At 41.4% G+C, this 22,900-nt stretch overlaps 1 long non-coding RNA gene across 1 annotated transcript; it reads right to left on the bottom strand.

Moving 5' to 3' along the window:
• Positions 1 to 210: 210 nt before the first annotated feature.
• Positions 211 to 22,326, bottom strand: LOC138977451 (uncharacterized). The gene is made up of 3 exons (XR_011459284.1): positions 21,912 to 22,326; positions 21,405 to 21,512; positions 211 to 519 (listed from the first exon to the last, which is right to left on the bottom strand). It is a non-coding gene; the product is annotated as an uncharacterized lncRNA (long non-coding RNA).
• Positions 22,327 to 22,900: the final 574 nt, after the last annotated feature.

Consider the following 22,900-nt stretch of genomic DNA (forward strand, 5'->3'; position numbering starts at 1 on the left):
AACTCGCCACCTCCCTCGAGACTTCACTCCAAAAGATGTTCTTTTACGTTCAAAACGTAAAATCAGTGGTCACTGACAAAAAATGCCAGTTAGAATATAGAACATTATAGTAACACGCTGATCCCGTGTATAGCTAGGAAAATATAGCTGATCTGCCTAAAGTGCTGGTTAATGCAGGTGTCACACACCCCACGTTGTCACCACTCGAATATAATCATAAATATGAAAGTTGACAACGGTGGTAAACAGGGAGCAAAGACATGGTGCACTTAGCTTTGTTTTTGCCACTGGGTGGACGGCCTGTAATTAGTTCATAGTCTCCACAACTGCTCCGTAGAATGTAGTGCCGGCTGGCGTTGTTACGAAGCAGGGAAAAGTGGAGACATCAGGCGCCTCACCCAGTCGCTGGTTAGCCGGTTAGCTGGTTATATCAGATGATCCCGGTTACAGCGTCTGCAGTTAACAGTGTCCCGCAGATAGGCAGCAAAACAGCCAGCAACGGTAGAAGATGAAGAAAGGCTGCAACAAAAAGCACCGGTGCACTAAACATGCCAAGCTACCCCTCAACCTCCACCTTTAAACATGTCATCTTTACATATCTCATCGAGCACGTGGGCCTGCACAAACGAACTTTTATAACAACAAATCAGCCATTTCCTTCCTTCTCTCCATATCTGCAAAAACCATATACAGATTAATATTTTAGCGTCACAAAGAGCAAATTATGCGCTAACCAGGAAAGAACAACAGAGAGTATTTCATTCCACAAACACAGACTCGTCAACAGCGTTAAATAATGATTTATTACCTCAAAAGCCTATGAATGTAGCACTCTCATGGAAGCGAAAAACCGCTTCCTCCTTTGAATGGCACCTGTTCGTCAACAGCGATACCCCATTCACCCTCTTGCCGATTCCTTTATGCGGTGAAATTCCTTTCACGCACGGCGCAGAGAAATTTGACGACCCGTCAACGTCAGACCGCATGTGAACGGAGAGAAAGTGGTCTCAAACTGTAGTTTCCTGAAGCTCTCCTGTGCATGCAGAGCGGCGCGTTGAATATCAATGCAGAAATCAAAGCGATGAAGTCCATCAAACTAGCAGGAAATATGTGACCCTCCACCACGGCACGAGTCGCATGTCACCTTTGCATGATTTTCATATTTTTACATTTTCTTAAAGAGTTTTTATGCACTATCCAGTGGTAAAAACCGTTTTAGAAAAGAGCGAAAACTTTTTGAGTTATAAGCCTGTGACTAAGGTGACCCTCACACTGTTACCAGACACTCCCCGGACTTATATTAAGCCTAGCGCAGAACCGCGCGAGGTGACATGCGACTCATTTCGTGATGGAGGGTCACATATGAGACACGACCGTCCTCCCCAGCGCTGAGTGTTCGAGTGTCAAGTTAAATGTCTCAGACAGACAACCTTGACAAAAATCACGTGACTCACCTTGTCACTACCCCAGTTCAGTTATCGACAATTCTGCCTCGACAGCAGAAATGAACCCCGTGAAATCCGTGCAATACAAAATTCCCGTGCTCGGCTATGCATGGTTAGCAAAAATCTGCCGTAGCCCAGACTCACGCACAGGCGCTTTCTGTCGCAATTCGAGACAGGCACCCGACACAGTGACATTTTCCCGATTCATGTCACTAAATCGTGACAGTGTGTGTGTGTGTGTGTGTGTGTGTGTGTGTGTGTGTGTGTGTGTGTGTGTGTGTGTTTGTGTGTGTGTGTGTGTGTGTGTGTGTGTGTGTGTGTGTGTGTGTGTGTGTGTGTGTGTGTGTGGGTGTGTGTGCGTGCGTGTAGAGCGATTCAGACCAAACTACTGGACCGATCTTTATGAAATTTGACATGAGAGTTTCTGGGAATGATATTCCCGGACGTATCTTTTATTTGTTTCGATAAATACCTTTGATGACGTCATATCCGGCTTTTTGTAAAAGTTGAGGCGGCACTGTCACACACTCATTTTTCAATCAAATTGATTGACATTTTGGCAAAGCAATCTTCGACGAAGGCCTGACTTCGGTATTGCATTTTAGCTTGGTGGCTTAAAAATTAATTAATGACTTTGGTCATTACAAATCTAAACATTGTAAAAAAAAAAAGTTTTTTTATTCCCTTTCGCTGCCAATCAAAACTTCCTGACTGCCAGGGAATATTGGAGTTCGGGGTGTAATAATTCACAAAAAATTCTAGCTCCAAACTGGCAGTAGGTAGAAAAGTAAAACCTATGTTATTTTTAAAGGAAATTCAACCAAGAATCTGTTTTTAGTATCTAATCATGGAAATAATGCACAAGTGCAGGACGGGTATACCCGTCCTAAGGCAGTCAAGGGGTAACGATCCAAATTTACGTTCATCTTATTCTTCATCATTTCCTGATTCCAAAAACATATAAATATGTTATATTTGGATTAACAAGAAGAGCAAACGCTCGATCGAGTCACTTTCGCAGTTCTGAATATTATATGAGGCATCAGATGGACAGGAAGAAATTGCTATTCACAACATAATACAGATGTAAATAATTTGATGTAAAGAATAATCCTATAAAGTTTGAATCAAATCCGATGAATAGTTTCAGAGATATGATATTTCAATTTTTTTCCTTCAAGACATACCTGTGACCTTGAAAAAGGTCAAAGGTCACCAAAGCAGACGTCAAAGTGTAGAGGTCACTGGGAGTCACGTTCACATAAAATTTGAGCCCGGTCACTTTTATAGTTTCCGAGAAAAGCCCAACGTTAAGTTGTGTGTTGCCGAACAGAAAAGGCTAGTTATCTCCCTTGTTTTTCTGATAACGTTCGTAAAAGGCTACAGATGTAAATACTTTGATGTAAAGAATAATCCTACAAAGTTTCAATCACATCCGATGAACTTTGTCAAAGATATAAAATGTCTAATTTTTCCTTTGACGCTGACCTGTGACCTTGAAAAAGGTCAAAGGTCAACGAAACCATCGTTAAAGTGTAGAGGTCATTGGAGGTCACGACTAAACAAAATATGAGCAGGATCGCTTTGATAGTTTCCGAGAAAAGTCCAACGTTAAGGTGGTGTCTACGGACGGCCGGCCGGACGGCCGGCCGGCCGGACGGCCGGCCGGACGGCCGGCCGGACAGACTAACACTGACCGATTACATAGAGTCACTTTTTCTCAAGTGACTCAAAAACAAGCTCTGAAAATTAAATACATAAAAATTATGATCAAAATTAAATTTTCGAAATCAATTTAAAAACACTTTCATCTTATTCCTTGTCGGTTCCTGATTCAAAAAACATATAGATATGATATGTTTGGATTAAAAACACGCTCAGAAAGTTAAAACGAAGAGAGGTACAGAAAAGCGTGCTATCCTTCTCAGCGCAACTACTACCCCGCTCTTCTTGTCAATTTCACTGCCTTTGCCATGAGCGGTGGACTGAAGATGCTACGAGTATACGGTCTTGCTGAAAAATTGCATTGCGTTCAGTTTCATTCTGTGAATTCGACAGCTTGACTAAATGTATTTTCGCCTTACGCGACTTGTTTAGTCCTCAGATGCGCGCGCCTGTGTGTTCGGAAGGTGAACGGAAAGTGGATGACAGGGTGGTCCACAAAAGCGCCCTATTTTCTTTTTTGTCTCATTTTTGATTGCGAAAAGAGATTTAGAAAATGTTTTCACCAAACAATAGCAGAATGATGGGAGATTATGTCAAGACAAACATGTGTACTCAGACACTTGCGTGACTTCATTTCTGACACTATTATGAGTTATTTCTAATAATTATGCTGACTGTTAGCAAATGATAACAGGCATGTCGAGAAAAAAAGATATCAAGCATGAGCCTTTTAGGCGAATGCTGATATCGTTTGTGAGACATGACTGTTATCATTTTTTTCTTTTTTTACATTTAGTCAAGTTTTGACTAAATGTTTTAACATAGAGGGGGGAATCGAGACGAGGGTCGTGGTGTATGTGTGTGTGTGTGTCTGTCTGTCTGTGTGTGTGTGTAGAGCGATTCAGACTAAACTACTGGGCCGATCTTTATGAAATTTGACATGAGAGTTCCTGGGTATGATATCCCCGGACGTGTTTTTCTTTTTTTCGATAAATACCTTTGATGACGTCATATCCGGCTTTTTGTAAAAGTTGAGGCGGCACTGTCACACCCTCATTTTTCAATCAAATTGATTGAAATTTTGGCAAAGTAATCTTCGACAAAGCCCGGGGTTTGGTATTGCATTTCAGCTTGGTGGCTTAAAAACTAATGAGTGAGTTTGGTCATTAAAAATCGGAAACTTGTAATTAAAATTATTTTCTTATTAAACGATCCAAACACACTTTCATCTTATTCTTCGTCATTTTATGATTCCAAAAACATACACATATGTTATATTTGGATTAAAAACAAGCTCTGAAAATTAAAAATATAAAAATTATGATCAAAATTAAATTTCCGAAATCGTTTTAAAAACTATTTCATCTTATTCCTTGTCGGTTCCTGATTCCAAAAACATATAGATATGATATGTTTGGATTAAAAACACGCTCAGAAAGGAGAGGTACAGTAAAGCGTGCTATGAAGCACAGCGCAATCGCTACCGCGCCAAACAGGCTCGTCACTTTCACTGCCTTTTGCACTAGCGGCGGACTGCGTTCAGTTTCATTCTGTGAGTTCCACAGGTTGACTAAATGTAGTAATTTCGCCTTACGCGACTTGTTTTTTTATATTTAGTCAAGTTTTGACTAAATATTTTAACATCGAGGGGGAATCGAAACGAGGGTCGTGGTGTATGTGCGTGTGTATGTGTGTGTGTGTGTCAGTGTGTGTGTGTGTGTGTAGAGCGATTCAGACTAAACTACAGGACCGATCTTTATGAAATTTGACATGAGAGTTCCTGGGTATGAAATCCACGAATTTTTTTTATTTTTTTGATAAATGTCTTTGATGACGTCATATCCGGCTTTTCGTGCAAGTTGAGGCGGCACTGTCACGCCCTCATTTTTCAACCAAATTGGTTCAAATTTTGGTCAAGTAATCTTCGACAAAACCCGGGGTTCGGTATTGCATTTCAGCTTGGTGGCTTAAAAATTAATTGATGACTTTGGTCATTAAAAATCTGAAAATTGTACAAAAAAATAAAAATTTATAAAACGATCCAAATTTACGTTTATCTTATTCTCCATCATTTGCTGATTCCAAAAACATATAAATATGTTATATTTGGATTAAAAACAAGCTCTGAAAATTAAATATATAAAAATTATTATCACATTTTTTTTTTCGAAATCAATTTAAAAACACTTTTATCTTATTTCTTGTCGGTTCCTGATTCCAAAAATATATAGATATGATATGTTTGGATTATAAACACGCTCAGAAAGTTAAAACGAAGAGAGGTACAGAAAAGCGTGCTATGCAGCATAGTGTAACCACTACCCCGCTCTTCTTGTCAATTTCACTGCCTATGCCGTGAGCGGTGGACCACGAGTATACGGTCTTGCTGCGTTGCATTGCGTTCAGTTTCATTCTGTGAGTTCGACAGCTACTTGACTAAATATTGTATTTTCGCCTTACGCGACTTGTTTTTTTCTTCTTTTTTTTTTCTTTTCTTTTTTTTTTTCTTCTGTTTAGGAGATCAGACATTGTTAATCACTCTCTCTCTCTCTCCACTTGTCCACGCACCATCTCTCTCTCTCTCTCTCTCTCTCTCTCTCTCTCTCTCTCTCTCTCTCTCTCTCTCTCTCTCTCTCTCTCTCTCTCTCTTTCTCACACTTGTCCACACAACATCTCTCTCTCTCTCTCTCTCTCTCTCTCTCTCTCTCTCTCTCTCTCTCTCTCTCACTCACTCCCTGACTGTTATCATTTGCTAACAGTCAGCATACTAGAAATAACGGTTTTATTACCGTTTAATTCGACCAAAACAAATTTTGAAGCGACCCCGCGAATTAGACAGAACAGCCGCAATGGGAAGTTGAGCGCTCCTACCTGATTATGCCTGTCAGTCAAAGAATTCTCGTGACATGGGTCAGCCAATCAGAGTAATACTCCTGACGTGATGAATATTCACAGATCAAATGCGTTTGACACACAACAATCTCACAAGATAAACCATGTTGAACATGCGTTTCGGTTGCTTCGCTTTTTCTTGTTGAATAGAGAGCGACAGATTTAGAACCGACTCCAGACGGATGGGAAATGACGTAAAGATACATTTGACGTAACGCGAGTGACGCAATTTCACTTGATTTTCCGAACTTAGGTAATTTAGATTTCAAGTGAGCGGGTCAGCATTTCACACTCAGAGGATGGGCGGTACCTTGCTGTTCCGTAAAGCACCCACCGACAAAACTCGCTTTTCGGTATTTTTTAGATAAAGAGAGTATTATCTGACAGCATTTGAAGTGTCATTCTGTAGAATAAATCACGCTGATATTGTTGATTTAAATGTTTACTTTGTCTTGTCTTGCCGGATACGGATAATTACTAAGACTCACCTAATACTCAGGTGAGTCACAAAGTTTCACCGCATGCAGGACCTCGAGAAAGCTGTGAAATCTTAACTCAAAAGCAACCCCAAATAAGGCCATCTTAAGGCCATTTCCGATTGGCTCAGGAATGTGTGACTTAGCATCGTGGTAGGAGGAGAGTGGGACTAATAGCTGCTGTAGTTTGGGCTATACCCGCCTACCCAACAAACATTATGCATGCGTATCGCATGCGTGAAAACGTGTGTATCGCATGCATGAAATGCATGCGATACGCATACGATTCTGTAACTTTTGTTTCGTGCGATACGCATGCGTTTTTTGCTCAGATATCGAGCGTGACACGCACCTCTCCCGCAGATGTACCGCATGCGTATCGCATGCGTATTACATGCGTATTCCGGATTGTTTATGCTATTTATAAATCAGGTTTTTAGCTGCTCATATTTTCAGGCACTCTGACAACAACACTCACTCAAACCATGCAAGCAGAAACTCAAAAACAAATTGTTTCATCAAAATATTATGTTATTGAACAATTTTCAATTTTTATAAATATTCACAATCTCAGTAAAAATGCGTAATTAAATTTAGATACACTTACTGGGGCGGGGATGTAGCTCAGTCGGTAGCGCGCTGGATTTGTATCCAGTTGGCCGCTGTCAGCGTGAGTTCGTCCCCACGTTCGGCGAGAGATTTATTTATCAGAGTCAACTTTGTGTGCAGACTCTCCTCGGTGTCCGAACACCCCCGTGTGTACACGCAAGCACAAGACCAAGTGCGCACGAAAAAGATCCTGTAATCCATGTCAGAGTTCGGTGTGTTATAGAAACACGAAAATACCCAGCATGTTTCCTCCGAAAACGGCGTATGGCTGCCTAAATGGCGGGGTAAAAAACGGTCATACACGTAAAATTCCACTCGTGCAAAAAACACGAGTGTACGTAGCAGTTTCAGCCCACGAACGCAGAAGAAGAAGATACACTTACTTAGTTACAACTAAAATTATGAATCATATTCTACCTTGGCTTTACATTTTGAATTTGATGGCATTTTGACACATTTAACATTTTTGATTAGGACAAATATAATAAGAAACCCTTTGCGTATTAAAGAAATAGTCACATTTGTTTTAAAATACAAAACCATGTAATGCTGATCAATTAATGATTTTGTTTGTTCGTTCATGGGCTGAAACTCCCACGGCTTTTACGTGTATGACCGTTTTCACCCCGCCATTTAGGCAGCCATACGCCGCTTTCGGAGGAAGCATGCTGGGTATTTTCGTGTTTCTATAACCCACCGAACTCTGACATGGATTACAGGATCTTTTTCGTGCGCACTTGGTCTTGTGCTTGCGTGTACACACAGGGGTGTTCGGACACCGAGGAGAGTCTGCACACAAAGGTAACTCTGAGAAATAAACCTCTCGCCGAACGTGTGGACGAACTCACGCTGACAGCGGCCAACTGGATACAAATCCAGCGCGCTACCGACTGAGCTACATTCCCGCCCCATCAATTAGTGATAATTATCAACACTCAAAATACAATTTGTATTCACAATGCTGCGACTTTTCGGCTATCTCTGAATATATATGCAGCGAAAGGCAATGTGTTTTGTAAGGACTCCCAGTGCCGTGCTGACGTCCTCGGTGATCCATCACCAGGCATAAGCAAGTGATGCGCCTTCCCTTCCTTCAAAAGATGAGACTCGATCTGCTTGGCTGCATTTGCTACCTCTCCTCTGCAGCCCAGGTCCAACAGAGTTTCCCTGAAACTAACAACAATTTATCAAATCATTAGTTAGTGTACATAGTCTGAAGCCACCTGAACACACGACAGCCATTTTCCTTCAGTTCTCCACTTATTTATACTATAGGTACATGTTTTTAATTTATTTACACTCATCCTCATAGTACTGAAAAAGTGCCATGAAAGGCAGAAAATAAGAAATAGAAAGTCAAACAGAATGAGGCAGAGCGATATCAAATAACCAAAGGGAAGTAATCGCTCAATGCATACGACATGTGTAATAGAGTAAGCGAGAGTTGTACGGAACCTTTTCTCCTGGCACCTGAGAGAATAACAAGCATTGAAATGAACAAGCGACTTTCATCCTCAAAAAAGGATGATCACCGCAAGCTCATATGCTCATCATTCTCCAAGGCACTCCAACTAACACCTACGTACACAGTCATATATACAAGAACCAGATTTTATTCTCGACCGGACTTAGTCCTTAGATCAAGACTGGTTTTAAACAGAACAAATTCAATGTTCATTTCAATGCTTGTTATTCTCTCAGGTGCCAGGAGAAAAGGTTCCGTACAACTCTCGCTTACTCTATTACACATGTCGTATGCATTGAGCGATTACTTCCCTTTGGTTATTTGATAAGAAATAGAAAATAAGGAGCTCAATATTAGCTGATTCTTCAAAGCTTCCTTCACATACAAAGTAACACACACATGAATACAAACACAAAGCCTGTATTACAACATAAGAAAAAAATCAGGGACACATAATTCAGAAAACTTCCATAACACAAACATTTAAACCAGGAATGATGACACAAAGTGCTTTCCAAGAGTGTTATTTGTGACTGATCATGCCAAAACATCTTGACAGTACAGGCAAATACTGTGAAACTTATCTTACAGGCAGCTAATTGTACAGTAGAACCTTGTAACTAGCTTTCCAAGTTTTCAGTTCACAATGTAATTATGTCTGAAAACAATTCCATTTAAAGATGGTTTCTCTCATAGGACGTGATCTGCTTTCAGTATATTTTTGTGTTAATAGTCAAGATCTTTTGAAAGGTAGGTTCCATTGTACCCACAAACGAAACAAGTGTAAAACACAAACACTCACCAGTAATATTATTTGAGATTGATTTGTGAAACTCTACAGCAAGGGAACACATGGAACGTATGTGGCTGCCAGGGCTCTGAGTATGACTTTCCTTGTTTCAGTGTCTCTCATTTGTGTTGACAGCATCGATTAGCAGCACCTTGATAAGCTACACAAAAGAAAAGAACATTGTCAATAAATAATATCCTTTTACATCAGTTGGTCTTTTTTACATGTAAGTTCACGGATAAATCTAAAGTGCATTTCAGAGCCGTGTTCATCCCAGACACAGAGGACAATCAGCCAGTTAAACCTGCATCAAAATATATGTGGGTCTATATGTTATGGCCAGAAAACAATGTTGGGGTACTACTTGTCTCCGAAAACTTCCGAAAACCCCTGAAAACCCCATCTAGACTAACTAAATCTATCTTCAAAGTGAAGTATTGGACATGCCTGTAAAAAGTAAGCTTCGGAGAGAAGTAGTACCGCAATTTTGTATCTACAGAAATTCCATGGGGTCAAAACTATGGACATTGAACATGCAGGCCTGGAGTCTGCATACCTGACCTATTATGACGGAGGCTGAACATACTGTCAGACTCAGAGCACAGTTTAGGTTCATAAAACAACAAAAAAAGGCATCCAATATTTGAAATGCCGAAGCTTTTTGTCGAATAACATTGGTGCACAACCACAACACTAACCAGGAATCAAGATAATATTTACAGTCAAGATTGAAAATCTTCTTAGGCCTGTAACTCTCAAGTCTGACTATCCTGCTGAAAGCCTGAATAGCTGAGAAAAACAAAACAAAATCAAACATACCATAAGTGAAAGCCGCAGTCAACCCTTTTGCGGAACAGAAACAGAAAAGATCTCTCCACAGGGAAACATCATCAGGATGGTTGGCCATAACGTATGTACTGCAATCATAAACAGACACACTGTTACTCATTTAAAATCATAACTACTCACTTAGATACAGATACCTACAGACATCACCATTAAACACAGTCACATGCGTGCGCAAGTCAAAGGATTAGCCTGTGGTTTAAGCATGACATAGAGACTTCTGAGCTCTACATGTTCAGTCCAAAACACTGGTACTGAAGTAGGGACAACTGCATAAGAAGATGAAACCAAAGAGAAAAAAGCAAGCAAAAGCATTACTTACCTGTTCACAACAACGCATTGGTATGACCAGGTTAGCAGATAAACACAGCACTGGACCATTGTAAATGCAGGACTTGAAGTTCAATGGGTCCACTGAAAAAGAGATTGTGCACTTTGAAAAATCATAAACCTGGTATACTGGTAACCTTCGTGATAACAATCCTCTCCCTGCATGAATTCAGTTAAATTGAGTTTAAATAATACTTGTCCTAACTAACATTTCTGATATGGAGTTTATCAATCACAGTCATTTTGAGTCAGAACTTCAACCCTGAAAATTACTGACTACAAAGACATTCATTGATTCAAATTTCAGCAAAATATATCATATTTTGGCTTGTATGTCATGTAACTCTGAAAAGTGAAAGCATAAATTACTGAAGTTTCATTCACACACACACACACACATTCACACATACACACCCACACACACACACACCCACAGTGACACATACACAGAAACACACACAAAAACATTCATCATCATCAAAGGAAGCCTTAATCATACCTTTGCAGAACAGAAACAACCAAGATCAATTCCCAATAGGAAACATGGTCCGAATGGTCAGCCGCTGTGTACTGGAAACATAAGTGGCCACACTGTTACTTATTTTAATGTAACTCAGAATTACTCAGATAATTCCACAACTTACTAACATCACATAAAACACGCACACACACACAAGCCACATTATGAGTCTGTATGGTTAAAGCATGGAATAGATTATAGAGGCAACAAAAAACCTAAGTACACATATACCTATATATATATATGACTAAGTGCCAAAAGGTGCGCACGAAAAGCGGACAAAGGGGCTAAAAAATAAAAGTTGACAAACACGACTGATATTGTGATTTTTGTTAAGACAACAGATGCTGGAACCCAATTACGAAAAGAAAAGATAAATTTACCCAAATGATTTTACAAATAACGATAATTTTGTTCGTTATATCATTCAAAACGGCACTGAGTCATAGCATTAAGGTTATCTCGCACGTTTTTAAAGCTAGGGCTTTGAAACTTGGCACACAACCAAAGTATAATGACCTCCAGGTATGGTGCACATCACATTAAACAACATTGAATTTCAAGGTCACAGCGAGGTTAAATTTCCTTTGCAAACTGGAAAATTGTCGTTGTCACGTCTTACATGTTTTAATACTAGATCAGTTAGACTTTACACACTTCACATACTTTCAGCATTTTTATAAAACCTCATTAAAAGTGACCTGCTTGTTAATCTTTGTCAAAGTTCAAGGTCACAGCGGGGTCACATCTGGTCCAAATGTGGAATATTTTCAATTTATTCAGCGCGTTTATAGCACGAGCTTTGAAAATACACACAGTTCTAGTGTATAATGTTCACACACGATTAAAGTCTGGTTGAAAAAGTCAAGGTCACAGCAGGGTCGCGTTGAGGTCAAACATATACATTTTTCAATGAGGTTTTCTCATATGTTTTTGAAGCTAGGGCCTTGAAACTTGGCACACTACGCAAGTTAAATTAAACCTCATCAAATTCCAAGGTCACAGTGAGGTTAAAGATCCTTTAAGGATATTTTCTAAAAAAGGTGACCGCCTGGTTAATGTTTGTCAAATTTCAAGGTCACAGCAGTGCCATCTGGCTTAAACTTTGAAAAATTGTCAATTTCTTCAACTAGTTTTATAGTGTTTGAAGTCATTCACACATGATGAAAGTCTGGTTGATAAAATCAAACGTCAAGGTCGCAGCGGGGTCGCATTGAAGTCAGACACATACAATTGTCATTTTCACGAACGCCTTTTAAGCAACACCTTTGAAACTTCACACATTCCAAAGTTTTGATGTTGTTTGGTTATAATCAAAGTGTGGTCAATTTCCATGATTGAGAGCATTCAGAGGGGTCAAGTTGAGGTCACACAAAAGAGATTAAATTGTCGACACAACAGATGAGACTGGCTACCACTGTTTATTTTAATACACTTTTATGCAAATTTTAAATTGTGTTCAACCATATACACCAAACTCACCCAAACTCCGGAAACATCCAAGAAAAGGAAAAATGTGTCCAAGCAAGGAAAAACGCCATTTCTTCAAAGGCTGGAATAACTACAGAGGCAGCCGCGTCATTACACACAATGCAATTACGTCATACATCATACATTTCTATGAGTCATGTTGAATGGAATGGTGGCATGTGCCTCTATTCTAGCTAACAACAAAGCTGAAAAAATGAATATTATCTGTTTGTTTTGTTTGCTTTACCCGTACGAGACCTTTCTGTGACCTTGACATGTGACAAGGATCTACCTTAACTTCTTTAAGTCGGAGTTGAGAGTTGTGTGATGTTTGAAGGCTCTCCCTTTAAAAACAACTGAGATAATGATGCATTTTCGTGTTTTTGATTTGCCCATGTGACCTTGAGATTCGACAAAGGTCAACAAGACTTTAACCGTGTATGGAGGCTATTAAGCCCAAAGATGTGAACTTTCAAGGTTCTTGCTTTGAAAAACTCTGAGAAAAAGGTTATGTTTTTTTTTTTTACCCACACGAGACCCTGCTGTGACCTTCACATTTCTCAAGGATCAACCTTGAATTCTCCATGTTGAACAATCATTAAGCAAAAGCGTTGTTTGAAGTTTGAAGGTTCTAGCTTCAAAAATCTCTGAAAAAATATGTTTCATCCGTTTTCTGAACCACATGTGACCCAGCCGTGACCTTGAAATCTGACAAGGGTCAACAAGACTTTTACCATGCATGGGGGCGATTAAACCCCAAATGTGTGTGAAGTTTCAAGGTTTCAACTTAAAAAACGTCTGAGAAAAATATACATTTTCCTTTTTGGACAATGTGTTGCACGCAAGACAACACGACAAACGCTCGTGTTATCATTCTTTTACTTTAAGGTCGACTTGCGTGCCCGCTCTTTCGCTAATCTCAATTAAAATTCATCTTAGAAGTTCGGTTTTATTACGCTTTTAATTAAGAAGATTAAACTAAGACAACAAATAGTTAGTTTTACCCATTAAACTCGATAAGGTAGTGACATTTTATGTTGAACGCAAGAAGGTGTCGCACGCAAGATCTGAAAAGATGTTGACGACATAATTTCAACACTTGATAGCGCAATCGTGGTTCGTGATTTCTTCACAAATTTTGAACACAGAATGTGTCACGTGGTTCCGTAAATGAAGTAGATCTTTGTACATGTAAATTTTGTTTTTAAAAGAAAATAACCGTTAATTACCGAACATTTTGTCGCACGCAAGATATGACGAAATTTTCAAATCGTTTTCAAAAATGCTGTTCAAAAGTTCTGCAGTCTTTGCTGGATTACTTGAAAGACAGCAGTTTGATACACCGTTATCGCTTGACGTGTCGACATCAATTCCAGAGTTTTTGAAAAAGAAATTTAGTAAATATCTGCGATTGAAAAATGTATGCCGTGATGACGAATCATCTTGCGTGCGACACCTTAAAATTCGGTTATCGAAAAAAAAAAATTCTCTCGAGATTTAGATTTGACGTTTGGTCTCGTCTGTAAAGCGATGTTTCAGGCATTCAATCAAACTAAATGCAATTCATTTGTGCTTCTTGTTATTTTTCTGTGGCATATTCAAAACACGAGGTATCACGATGTCCTTTTTCAGATGGCCGGTTTTGGCGTTATTTTTGACTTTAAACAAAGATAACTTCAAAACCGTTCAAGTCAGACACACGAAATTATGTCCACTATCTCTTCGCACATTCATCCACACACACACCAATTTTCAGCAGACACACGTTTTTAGAAACATTTTTATTGTAAAACAAAGTCGTCTTCTGTTCTGTGAGCACCTTTTGGCACTTAGTCATATATATAATATGCCGTTCTTCAGAAGTGTTCAAATTAGAACATAAAGCCCCCAAAACCATCAGATACACACATTTTTACACAAAAAAGTAACAGAAAGCCAGAGTGATCTTTGAAATTTAAACTGCACACACAGCACAAAACACATACACTGTGTACATGAATAATAAAGAGGCAACTGACCTTTTCCAATTCAAGACAGCTGTGAGTGTGATGTTTCCATTGTGGGTGTCTCATCTCAAGGTGTGACATGTTACAACAGGATCCAGCTGGTATGCATCTGTAATAATTCAAATATCCTGCATACATCAGTACGCACTGTGCAACACAAACACATTTTATTTAAAACTCTAATCATCGCTGTTTAAATTATAATTTGAGTCTTATGACACAGTAAAACACACACCACTAACTATATGCAGTGGAAAAACCCCACAAAAAATACCATTGAAGCTCGATCAGCAAATGAAATGATTTCTTTTTTGCCTGTGCGCTGAATTCCAAAGAATTTGAACTTGAGTGTAAAGTTAAAAATAACATACTACTAGACCTATACTATTTTTCATTCTTGCTCTACTTCACATCAGTGAGCAAACTACTTTGATCGACCAGTTTGGGTCACAAATAAGCAAACACACATATATGGCATTTCCAATACCCGGAAAAATAATATCTACTCGATTCTTAACTCGACTAGAACAGCAAAATACAATGCGCCCCATTCAATGCACATAACACTCAACTTAGAAGTTCAACTTCAACTTGTTCAAGGATAAAAAAAACAAAAAAACAAGAAATGTAGGTTGTTGGAAAGCTTGTTATTGACAAAACAATACATTCCACTCTCCAGTCACAGATATTTCGACCCAGCTGTCTTTTCAGTGCACAGATAAACAAATATTAATTCAACAGTAAAAGACTGACCCTTCATTGTTTCAATTCGCATCACCAAACACTGACAGACTGAGACTGATCGAAGGTCAACTTCACGAAACAATTAGATCTAACTTCAAACTTGGCTGAAAACGGCGCCTCTGCACTTACCAAACCTTGATACGCGGTGCAGTGAACAGAATGCTTCGATACTATGCCTGCAAATACTTTCTTAAATAATGAAAACGTCAAAAATAGTGAAGAAACTTACCTGTCAAGCATTCCTGTCGTCAGCTGATTTTTGTTGACCGTTTCAGTATCGGGCTTGCAAAGGAACGAAAACAGAGTTGTTTCCCCTCGTAATAGCAGACGACATTGTCACTGCAATGCTGCTTTTACACTGATTCTGTTACTGAAACGCAGTTTTGACCTTTGTAAGTGTTCTCTCACACTGTATGCTACCTTTTAAATGCAGATCTACAGATTGTGAATTCTAGAGAGTCATCTACAAGCAAAACCAGTCGTGAGATAAGATTTCGAAAAACCGGAAGTGAAGATGTCGGAGCAAAATGTTTCGAAAAGAAATTAGCGCTGATAAAATATAAACATGAGTTTGAGTTTTCTGTGGGATCATCATCGATTTTCTTTCATTTTTCTAACTGAGGATTTGGCTTTTCTTTAATTTAAAAAGATTCAGAGGGACTGTGAGCTAAAAGATTGCACAGGCTAGGGCATCGTCGCCAACAGTAATGACGTCAAATCTTGGGCCTAATATGGAGGTCCAAGGTCAAATGCAATAGAGCTCGTAAGGAACGCGTCACACAATGACGAGAAATATAGCGTCATCTTCTTCTTCTTCTTGGCGTTCGCAGAGGTTACACAATCAGTCCAGCACTGGTGATAAATGTTGTCGTTTTCTCCAACTCCTGTCGACTGCCGTATAGTTTGGTCTGCAAGGGAGTTGGTGACGGCCACACTTCTTTTCGTTCCTCATCTAGTAAGGGACATCGCTGTAAGATGTGTTCCGCTGTTTGGTCCTCTTGACCGCAGGCACAGGTTGGTGATGGCGCCAGCTTGAACTTTCGGTTCATGTGAGCATTGAGCTTGTTGTGGCCAGTACGCAGCCTGATGAGGTTGACTTGCTGCTCTCTGGACATTGTGTGGTAGTCATCTCTGTTTGTCCTTGGCCTCATCAATGCCTTGATGATTGTCTTCTGCTCACTAAAGCTGACACTGTTTTCAGGTTGGTCTTCCACGGCTCCTTCTTTTGCCAGCTCATCTGCCCTTTCATTTCCTGGTATCCCACAGTGTGCTGGTATCCACTGGAGGACAACTCTTCTGGTTTGTCTGACCATCTGTAATGCTTTGGCCAGCTGTGGGAGTTTGTCGTTCTCTAGGGCCTGAAGGACTGAAAGGGCGTCTGAGAGGAAGACAACTTGGTAGCAAGGGTCTGCGGAGTCCTGAACGAAGGAGGCGGCCTGCATGAGAGCTTCTGCTTCTGCTTTATAGTTTGTGCATATAGCGTCATAAAAAGCATGCGTATCGCATGCGAGACGAGTTACAAAATCGTATGCGTATCGCATGCGTTTTCACGCATGAAAGCATGTCGCATTCACGTATGCGATACGCACTCGACTCGAGTGCAGAAATCCGTGTTCGATTTTGTGCATGCGTGACGCGCTCGATTCGAGTGCAGAAATTCGTGCCGAGTGTTTTACGCATGCGATCCGAGGGTGCAATGTTTGCTGGGCTAACCACCCCCTCTTCTTTTTGTCACGATCGGGTGACAGAGACCAAGAAAGTGTCACTCAGTGGAGTGCCTGTTCTTGGTCGATTATGATAGAAAGCGCCTGTGCGTGATATTGGGCTACAGCAGAGGTTGCTGACAGTGCTCAATGAACACGGATGTTTTGTAGCGCACGAGTTTCACAGTGGGGGTTTCTGCTGTCATAGGGCTGACGGTTTTTCGCTGACAGCGCGCACGGGATTTTCAGGGATTGAGTTTCTCGTGTCTTTTTTCTGCTTGGGGAGGCAGAATTGTGTATAGCTGGACTGGTTTTGTGACAAGGTCAGTCACGTGTATTTGGCTAGGTGGTCTGTCAGAGACTCAAGGACGGCGCACTTGACACCCAGCGGCAGAAGGGGAAGGATCTAATACACAGTTTCTAGAGTATGATGGTTTTTCACCGAGTATTATATTCGGCACTCTAGGGGAACTTCCACTAGTTATTTCTTTCTCACTGCCACGTGTTTTGCTGAGGACAAGTCGTCAACTTTCCTTCGTCGTGCGATGGCTTTCGCATAAGGATTCGACAAGGGGTTCTGGATGTTGTTGTCACTGTTGACGAACAGAGGCGTTTCCAGGGAGGAAGCGGATTTTGCTTCCACGAGAGTACTACAATCATAGGCTTTTTGAGGTAATAAATCATTATTTAACGCTGTTGATGAGTCTGTGTTGTGGAATGAAATACTCTCTGTTGTTCTTTCCAGGTTAGCGCATAATTTACTCTCTGTGACGCTAAAATACTAATCTGTATATGGTTTTTGCAGATAGGGAGAGAAGGACGGAAAATGGCTGTTTTGTTGTTGTAAAAAGTCCGTTTTGTGCAGGCCCACGTGCTCGATGAGATATTTAAAGATGACATGTTTAAAGGTGGTGGGTGAGGGGTAGCTGACATGTTTAGTGCACCGATGCTTTCTGTTTGCAGCCTTCGATTCGATTCGATTCGATTCGTGTTCCTGTAACCGCTGCACGGCTGCCTTTGGCGGGACACTGCTAGCTGCAGACGTTGGAGCTGGGACCTGAGGAAGCTACGCTAGACCGGCTAACCAGCGAACCGGCTAACCAGCAAACCGGCTAACCAGCAACCCGGCTAACCAGCATACCGGCTAACCAGCATACCGGCTAACCAGCATACAGAGAGAAAGCTAAGAGCACCATGTCTTACGCACCCCGTTGACCACCGTTGTCTTTTCTTATCTGTGATTACATTGGAGTAGTGACAACGTGGGGTGGTAACACCTGCATGAACTAGAGCTTTTGAACAGAACATTCTCATTTTGACTGTATTTACACGGGTTCAGCGTGTTACTATAATTTTCTATATACTACTGGCATTTTGCCAGTGACCGCGGGTTTTTTACGTGTTGAGAACGTAAAAGGAACATATTTTGAGTGAAGGGTCGAGGGAGGTGGCGAGTTTATACATAAACAGGCGTCTGAAACTTATACTTTTGTTGACTCTATTTAATTGTATGACTGCGAGAGTGGATCGTGGTGTGGTTAGTTAATTAGTAGTAATTAACCGGTTCATAATCACCTTTAGTGATATATTGAAACGTGACACTTTTCTTCTCCTCTGTAGATTGTTCAGTTTTTATTTAGTTCCCCGTCCCCATTTCTACAATTTGTTCTACTGGTTTAATATTATCATGTCCACCATTATGAAAATGTGTGTAATTTAGTATTGTTCTGGTCACGTAAAATAAATATCTGCTTGAGTCTGTGCGTGTCCTAGTTGTATATTTTCAATTGTTTCATGTGATAACTGTTGAATAAAATTCTGTTTTAAACCAACAGCCTTTGTGAAAATCACATTTGATCATTTTCGTGGGATCCTACCTCGTACCTGCATTCTACAAGAGATATAACTCGGATTTCATTGCTGGATGTAATCGGCTGGCTGGGTAACTTACACTATAAGCTGTGGAATGGATCACTGGTTATGTTAACTTCAGGCCTCGGGGGCTTGTCATTGATGTTACGCTATCAGGGGATGAAGGGAGGGACGGGGTTGCTGGTGCGCTAGGTAGCTTGCTAAAGTGTTCTTGTGTTTCATACTGTACTCTGCCTTGGTCATCAGACCTAAGTGGGCCCTGATGAACCTTACCTATTGTTTGATTTGCTTGAGACAGATTATGAGTATGATGTCTCTTGCTCTCATCTGATTGGTTTCTGATATCATCCGGTGTGTGCTTTATTTTAACACCACTGCTATAGAATCCGTGCCAGTGTGCTGCGTTGGTTGTCTCCGTTATTGACGTTTGCGAGGGGTGAACGAATAAGGGGTCCTCTAGCCATCTCGTTTTGGCGAAATATCGTTTAGTGAAATCCTTTCTGTCTTTATTCTTCACATCTGGGTTTGCTGGTGTTATGTCTTGTCTGTCTTCAGTTAGACTTGTGGTTGGCATCTTATGAAGGGTCTGCAGACCTGCCTGATCTGCCCTGTCATTCTCCTCCAACCCTGAAGTAGCAGAGCCCTCGTTGCTGCTAACGGGCTTCTCAACGGGAAGTTCCACCGGGCTTTCTTTGCTACCAAGGGGCTTCTCAACGGGAGATTCAACAGGGCCCTGGTCGAACAAAGAATCGTCCGAGTTCTTTGCCTCCACATCGTCTGGACTGTCTATGTCCTCGCGCCAAGCAAACCGATTTGACATCAGCTTTCCGCGTGAGACACAGAACACGCAGCTCAGCAAACAGACCCCACACCCTCCGCAGAACAGACACCTGACACAGCGACTGCATTTGGAAGGCGGCTCATCATCGTCTGAATCCTCGTCATCTCCCTCGTCCTTCTCCTCTGGCTTCTTGTATAAGAAAATAAAGGGCAGCCACCCGGAATTGCCAAGTATCTCCCACACCTGGATTATGGTGGCGAGGAAACCCCAGGTGAGAGAGGCGCCGACACCCACTCCAATGGCGACCCTCTGCGTTGGGGAGAGGGCGGGTTCCTCTGGGGGTGCTGGAAGAGAGATCACACAGTCAGGCAGATAACACACTGGGGCTGCTGGAAGAGAGATCACACAGTCAGGCAGATAACACACTGGGGCTGCTGGAAGAGAGATCACACAGTCAGGCAGATAACACACTAGGGCTGCTGGAAGAGAGATCACACAGTCAGGCAGATAACACACTGGGGCTGCTGGAAGCGAGATCACACAGTCATGCAGATAGCACACTGACCGTAATAAGACTGTCTAATAGAAGGGCGTACATACGCATAATGCAAATGTTCACACGTGAAATTAGAGAATAAGGCGCAGAAGCATACCTACTTCAAAAATCGTTCCAGATTTCTCATAGCATGCAGTATCCTCTTTTCAGACTTAACATCTCAGGAAGCACGACCACAGGCTAACGTTGTGTCTGTTGATCCGAACGACGCATGAAACTACAATGGCGGTTTTTCTTGCGCATTTTACCGTGCGACTTGACCATTGTTCAATGTAAACATTTAAACAAATAGAGATCTCGCATCTTTTGTCAAACACCTTCTTTGGCTATTCTATCCATGCGTATTACTCACATTTTCTTGAGCTTAAATCATAACCAACTCAGCATATGGTAGTTTTATTCTGAAGTGGAAAAACGCAATAAAATTAAGTAACTCTAAAACGAGACCCATATTGTGCATGTAGCCCCTAAATGACTGTGTACATTATTTCCACAATGGAGGCAGCCAACCGGCCAGACAGGCCGCACACTGTCCAGTGCTGGCGTTGCAGGTCTGGTCATCCGCGCAGTACCCACAGTAGTGCAGGCAGCGTGCACCGTACGTCTTGTTCGCACAGCCTCACAGACATCCAAAGGCATTATTTTCCTCCTTCACAATCACCACATTTCTTTCAGACTTTTTGGAAAAAAGACCAGCAGGTTCCTTTACAAAAGTTGTTGATAGAGATTTTGACTTTTAACAAGGTGTTAAAGTACCAATGGTGAAGGGAGTTTCCCCGGTACATCGTTACCCAGCTGCAACCACTCACTTTGCAAAAGTAATTCCTCAGTGAAACGTCCTCGCAAATTTTTTTTCTAGAAATACATATTTATTTCAGTGTTCATAAATGTTGTACCCACAAAGTCAACATAATTATGTATCTATCAGTATGTCTAAAACATTTCTGCAAAAGTTCAAATCATTCTGATGAATAGTTTTGAAATTAACATGTCATCTGTGAACTAACATGCTTCAATTCATCGCTTTGCTTCTTTTTGTATTTAATAGTTTTTAGTAAGTCAATCAAAAAGCAACATTTTGGGGGATCATAGTTATTATACAATTATTCTACATAGATTGCAGAAATTGCACCGAAGCACCTTGGACCGAACCCCAAACTATTGAAAGCAATTGGGGGACAACTAGGAAGATATTCGGTCAAGGGCAATCACTGTGCCGCCCTGCTACACGTACCTGATTGAGTGGTGGAGACTATGGATTGGTTGTCAGAACTTGCATTCTGCTCGGTTGCTGGTGTGCTAGACGTGGCACTAGTTGTCCGACGGATCGCTGTGGTTGATTCTGCAATGGTAGTTGTAGAAATAAATGATAATTATGGTGGTGGTAGTTTCCCTCGTTTCCTCTTACCAACAAACACAGGTTCTGTGAACTCGATACCTCCAACATTCCCCTCCCCACAATTACCCCCCCTCCCCCCGCCCTCCCCCCTCACAGTATGCGACAAGTTGCGTGACTTAGTCAGATCATTCTGACATGTTTTTTACTGACACAGATTCTGTGAAAAACCCCACCCCCGTCTCAACCCGTCATCGTCGCCCAATGCTCAAAACAGGCAACGAGTTTCGTGACTCTCTTTCTTCCTAATCCATTCCGGATTCGCGCACCCCCCACCACCCCCCCCCCCTCCTCCACCATCACCATATTTTCTTTCTCCAAACAGACGTACACGAGACACCTTACCTCGTCTCACGTCGCACTCCGGAGCAACGTCAAATGTAACCGCTGGGCCGAAAGTGATCCCTGTGCATCGGGGGGTGTATGCGCCCCATTTGCCGAATGCCCGCGAGCCCATGGGGAAGATGTGCTGGAGGGTGAATACCTTGGCAGTTTTGTTGACGCAGCAACAGGAACATAGGGTGAGTTGCCCTTGGCATTCTCCAGGCGAGGTGATGTTGCTGACAGTGCAATAAATGTACTTCACAAAATCATTCGGCCGGATCACATAGAACTTTACGTCCGGAACTTTGGTCTCAAAACACAGGGACGGCCATTTTGTGCGATCAATAGTCAACGTTAGCGTGAGATTCTGGCCCGTCTCCCACACGCGACACGTCAGATTTCCTCCGTTCGCCGCTTCGTACCTAGCTGTAACTCAGACAAGACAATTGGTTGATTAAAATCAACATGGCCGAAGCAATGTTTTCGTAAAAGAAGCGGTATTGTACGGGCACATGTTGCATTTGGGTTACATGTGTTGCAGAGTATTTGAAAATCCGTAGGCATAAAAATATGCAAAGAAGAGTGATAGGTCCCTGTTGTGAATATAGTCAAGTGGATAAATTGATTACTTATGTTTCACACTAGTTTTGCTGTTACAGCAGTCCCTCTCATGAACGGACACCCTTGGGCCATTGCAAACCTGTCCGTACATTGCAGGTGGCCGGTCACGGGAGAGCCCCTCCACCCCCCCCCCCCATCAAACACACTCAGGCACACTGACGGACTGAGTGAGTCTTTATTACTGGTGAACGAGCTCTACTTGTCCTAAAACAATAAGGTCAAACTACTACAACTTATAACTGAAAGGAAAAAAACTGTCCTGTAAAAATGACGTTAAATCAACGGAGTCAGAAAAAGAGAGATAAAAGAAATCCTCAAATTCCTGAGGATACAGGCACCCCATGAAAGCAGCCACGAACATACTCACAGAGGCACTGTTAGGAAACGCT

Source organism: Littorina saxatilis, linkage group LG9 (assembly GCF_037325665.1).
Source record: "Littorina saxatilis isolate snail1 linkage group LG9, US_GU_Lsax_2.0, whole genome shotgun sequence".
Lineage (NCBI taxonomy): Eukaryota > Metazoa > Mollusca > Gastropoda > Littorinimorpha > Littorinidae > Littorina > Littorina saxatilis.